The 5,751-nt window shown below is 43.9% G+C and overlaps 1 pseudogene; it reads left to right on the top strand.

Annotated features, from left to right (window-relative positions):
- Window positions 1–1,728: 1,728 nt before the first annotated feature.
- Window positions 1,729–4,691, top strand: LOC120842501 (annotated as a pseudogene).
- The last annotated feature ends 1,060 nt before the right edge of the window (window positions 4,692–5,751 follow it).

Here is a 5,751-nt window from a genome sequence, read left to right as displayed (position 1 = left end):
ACGACTTGTCCTCCGCATAGACTCTGCAACTCCAACAAACGACCCGCACCCCGACACAGACGGCATCGGGCGCAATGCCTCTTTTTAACTCATGATGGCTTTTGTCTCTCAGGAGGCTGTCCGATCACCCTCCACCCTCACCTAACGCTTATGAGGACTAGGCAGTTAATCGATTAACTTTCAGATTCTTCGAGTGATGCTTAATCGAGATTTTCTTTTGCCGTTTAATCGGAATATTGCGCTGGAGAAAGTCAGAAAAAAGTAAAAAAGACCAGCTGCTTTAATGTTTCTAACGTCTTTATTTCATTTAGGACGCAGACTTGCACGATAAACCACTTCAGCATGCTTCTGATTGTCATCGAGGGTTTAAACAATAAATTAAAAATCACTTCACTTTAAAATGCTTCCCGTGTTGATATTTCTGTAGGTATCACAACGTGAAGTTTCAAATTCGAATGCAATATGCCATTTATTACATACTAAAAATAGTAAAAAAGCAGTGTAGTTCTAACGTATTTTATTTAATATAAGTGGAGAATAACCAATTACCAGATTTATCGATTGATTAGTCATGAAAGGGTGGCGATCAGTCGGGTTAATTTATTAATGAACGATCAGCGCCAGTCCAGACTCAGCGTTTTATGAAAGCTACGAATTATGCGAGATAAAACTATGTTGGACCAAAACTTCTACAAACCACAGCACTAAGATCACGGAAGAATCCGACTTAATATTTATCGCCTTGATGAATTTCCACGCGTGTGAAGCGATACAACACAGGAACAATAACAAGGACATGAAACATTTAATACGGAGGGTCCAGCTCAGTCGGAGACGGGCTCGCGTCGTCGAGATCCATGCTTCTGAACGTGCGCCCGTAGCAGACGACGCACGGCGGTATCCCCGCTTTCGCATGTTTCCAATTTCGTCTGCACGGTGGCGACAGATTTCGATCTCGAGGCGAACAGTGCTTACTTGCTGAGCGTCGAGAGAATTGAGAACCGCCAAAGTGCCATCGCGTGCATTCTGAGCGTGCTTGAGGCTTGTCGGTGTCTGTTGTTTCTGTGTGTCGCACTAGTAGGACTTGGGCATTAAAGTCACTAAATATGCAACGCTTCAAAGTAACGGCACTTTATCCATTTTGTTGCTTGAAATTACTGCTACCAGTTATCGGAAGTTTTCTCTAAAATCACAGGAAACGATTCTTTGTTCAAGGGAAAATGTTAAATCAGTCTCGGAGATAGCAACATAAGATCTCCTGAGCTTGCCGACCCCGTGTTTGGGGCTCAGGAAGTAGATAACCTAAGATTAACTTGTTTTGTTCGGTCAAGCGGCACCTTTACGCCATCCTTGATTTACCTGAGTCGGCAAAGCTATAGGAAGGATTTCCTTTTTTTTTAGTTTACTTCTAGCGAAGGTGAAAGGGTTTTTTCTTCGGATTTATTTGTCGCTGAAAATTCCCGGCATATGGGAGTTTATTTTTGTTATGGTGAATTCCATGGCAGATTCGGATCGGCTCCCAAAATCCGCGAGGGAGCAGAAAATCCGCTCTACGGCACACGCTCCGAATCTACCAGCGGCAGATGCCCTCGCATTTTTGGAGCGCCCCGAGCGTAGGCCGGAAACGGAAAGCCTGTCCTTACCGGGAGCCTCCCTCCCCACGCCTGCCAACCCCCTACCGGCCGTCGCAGCAGTCGCAGTCCCAACGTCCTCCCTATAGCTTGAAAAATGGCGGAAGGAACTGATGCGATCATGGCAAGCGCTGGAGATCCCATGGAGCAACAACTGTCGGATCCGGCTGTCCGGCAACTGTTGCTGTGTTTGCTTGGACGCCAAGCATCTGGATTGTCTCTAGGTGAGTTATTCCGTATTTCCGCATGCGTTTTAACGCCTTTAGTAGAAACGCCTGCTCATAACCGAAACTCTAATATAACTTTCTGTTGTCCGTCCCGTTGTCCCCCCCCCCCCCCCCCCCCAATCCTCGGTTACCATGTCAACTTAAATTAGGCTGTAATTTTTCTACCAACCCAAGATCGACCATTAAGAAATTTAATTAGCGCGCGCAGAGCTGCAGAATCTTTTTGTGTGTATGTGTGTGATTGTGCGCGCGCGCACGGTCTTATTTGATATCAAAACTAATCAGCGTCACGGCTTCGCGCGTTTTAGAACATTGTAATCGGCTTGTGCTACGAATTATTGATATCAAATTTATTAATTCCGGCGTCATTCGGGCTAAGGCATTATATTCTCCTCTTGTCTCCCTGTGTTCGCCGACTCTGTGCACACTGCGACCCCCTTTGATTGAATTAATTGGGCTATTCGTCTCCTACACTTTTCAGATGGTGCTACATTTGCCTCCCCGGATGTTCGAAGCGAGGGCGGTACGTTGCTTGACACAAACACTGGCAATATAGCATGTACAGTGTGCACCGTTTTTTTCGAAATATTGGTGGGGGATCTTTTCATTAGACTATAATAAAACAATGGTGAATTCAACAATGGTCTGGATCATTTTACAGGTCAGCAGCATTCCCCTCTGGAAGGAACATCAAAGGAAAAAGGTCAGGCAGTCCAGCAGCCTAAAAAAAACAAGACGGGTCCCTGTAAGTCTGCATTTCCATCACAATTTTTTTTCAACAATGTATACGAGTGAAACGTTCAGCATGTTAATATTGATCATGTTGGAACCCACTTTTCTTGTGAGGCCTGTAACTTTATCTAAGGATATATGCTTTTCCTATCATGCTTGTCACAACGCAAAGGGAGTAGAAAACCAGCTCATCATTTTGTTTGAATTACAAAACTCTGTTCATTCCTGTTGAAAAAAAAAAGCATGAATAACATTTTGTTTGAATTTCAACTATGTTCACTCCTGTTGAAAAAAAAGTGCATGAATATTGTCAAGGCTGCCGAACCTTCCAAGGCATTCCTTTATTTTCTCTCTTTACTTTGCATGACACAGAGTTGTATTATCCCCCAAGCTGCCACAACCCTTCATCTTTTGTTAGCATACCTGCAAATTTTTGAAAGAAAAAAAAAAAAAAGACACTGCTATCAACTGTTTGATGGACTGCAAAGTTTAGGTCCCATTCTTTGGAATTGTGACAAATTGAGATATGATGGAGCTTGTGAGAGAACACAGATACAAACACACACACAAAAAAGAAGTGACCGGATATTCCGTGACAAATACAGTGTGCGGCAAACCGTGTTTGCCCAGCAGCATGTCAGCTGGGCCGGCAGAGAAGCCATCCAGGGAGGCCGCAAACAAGATGAAATGGGCTGCCACATTTCTATTGTTGCAATATAAGACATAGTTTTTTTCAATTGAAGACAGAAAGTAAACCTGCAAGTCGGTTCTCTAGAAATCAGAAAAGACCACAGAAAAGTAAGATAAAAAAGCCTTTCAATATGAAGCAAATAAATAAAGTTTCATTGGAAGAAAGTTTTTGTCTACAGCTTCATTTTGTATTGACCCAGAACCCAGCTCCTGATGAACTGTCAGTGAGTCATCTTATTGTGTTCAATATAAGCCCAAATTTTTCACCAGACATAAAAATATTTAAGTAAAAAATGATAAAACCTAAAAAAATACATTAAAAAATCAATGAGAAATACACTTTGAAAGCACATAACCCTATTAATAGCTTAGCAAGCTGAAGGCACCTTAAGCGCCGTTCACAATCCCGCGACCGAGTAAGACCGAGAAAGATCAGACCGGTTTTTAAGCCTTTTGCAACTTCTTAGGACCGGATGCACTACAGCAGAGCTGGTCCTAAGAGGTCGCAAGAGGCTTAAAAACCGGTCTGGTCTCTCTCGGTCTTACTCGGTCGCAAGAGTGTGAACGGGCCTTTATGCAAAACATTTTACCCCTTTCAATTAGCATGAACTGGGTGAGCTAATGTTGCTGGTGTGTGTACAAACTAAACATTGAATAGCCAGTTAATTACTCAAATTTGATCATTTTTAGAATTCGAGTGGACCAGTGGCGAGACAAAGCTGCTCCTGGACTACTATGAGCGCTACTTTCCACAAATTGGACCTCTAAAACAATTCAAAAATAAGAAAGCCGTATTTGCTCGCATATCGGAGGATCTCCTGACCACAATCGGTTCAATTAAAACACCGGATCAGTGCAACACCCGTCTAAAAACCATTCAAAAACGCAAACGGCAAGCAGTATGCCACAACGGTCGATCTGGAGCTGGACCCGTCGACGTCCCATACGAAGACGAGCTTGACCGCATCCGAATGATGGATGACAGCGTCGAGCCCGAGTTGATCAGAGACATTAATGGGGCCACCTACAAGGTGCCTTCTGGCAGCCAGACAGGGGCAGCAGCAGCAGCTGGCAGCCAGACAGGGGCAGCAGCAGCAGCAGGAGCAGCGGTCGACACAACCACAAGTACAGCTTCGAGCTCTCCCGAGGAAACTCCCGAGACATGACCCAGCGGAAGCACCCGTCCAGGCCGGCTAAACTCAACACGGCTACAGCACATGAAAGAATTTTTCGCTGAAATCACAAAACTGGAGGAGGAAAGGGAAGCACGCAGGGTGCACCGGGAAGCTGCAAAGGAAGAGAGGCGCCAAGCGAGAAGGAGCTGAAAGAAGAGATGCGCTGGGAGCGGAAGAAAACGCATGAAGAAGAAATGAGGCTTCTTGCAATGATCCTCGCCCAGCCGAAGTCCTAGACAGGAGACCAGTGGGAGAAAGTGACAAGCATTTATTAACATTGATACCCAAGAACAGTAATTTATACCCACGATCGAACAGTAAAGGATATGGGGTTTTGTTAAAAGGGCACTAAACCACTTTCTGAAATAGTCTATATATGGTTATAACCCAATCCATGGGCTGTAAACATTTTCAAAAGCCATACATTTCATTTATGCGTGGCCCATTTTTCTATTAAAATCGGGATAAAAAAACTGACAACAGATGGTGCCATCCGACGAGAATGGCAGAGCCCTGTCCTTGTGCAACGGTGCCATCTGGTGTTGGCGGTAGTTCCGAGGTAATCAATCTTTTCATGTAGACTTTAATAGAAAAATCGACCGCGTATGAATGTAATGTTTTGATTTTTGGGATGCTTAGAGCCCATGGATTCATTTTTTACCGTAGATAGACTATCCTAGAAAGTGATTTAATGCCACTTAAGAGTGTAATAAATAAACCAAGTTCAAAGTATGGTATCTTTTACGGTGAAATAAATACACTACTATCAAAGAACAGTAAGGAATGGTATTGTCTACAGTGTCATATAGGTACACCAAAACCAAAAAAAGAAAACTAGCAGAAGAAAAAGGGCATTGCCTTGCACTGCAAACAAACCATATGTTGCAAAAATCTTTTCTAGAGTATACTTCAAAATGCTTGTTGAATCTGCAAGGTTGAATTATGCCACTTTTGTTGTACTTCGTTTCACCTCAAGATAGACCGCAGCGACACAATGCGGTGCAAGTGTCGTGCAACAATTGAGGAAAGGTGCATGCAGCAGCATACGAGAAATGCAGTCATCTGATATGTTCACAGTAATCGATTGGCTGAGATGGCTAGTAGTGTCACCTGCACTCCACCAGAAGGTGAAACATAGTATGGTGCTATAGTTTGTTTCACTAGTCCCGTGCAGTGGTGTCATCCTGACCGCATCATCATAATATTGCTGTACCATCACTGACTGTCATTCACTATCTGACCTGCGTACGTGACTCGCCTCGCTCTCCGCTTATCAGTGATAGGGCGGTTGGCGAT

Source organism: Ixodes scapularis, unplaced genomic scaffold, assembly GCF_016920785.2.
Source record: "Ixodes scapularis isolate PalLabHiFi unplaced genomic scaffold, ASM1692078v2 ptg001164l_1__unscaffolded, whole genome shotgun sequence".
In the NCBI taxonomy this organism is placed as follows: domain Eukaryota; kingdom Metazoa; phylum Arthropoda; class Arachnida; order Ixodida; family Ixodidae; genus Ixodes; species Ixodes scapularis.
This window is presented reverse-complemented; position numbering and strand designations above follow the sequence as displayed.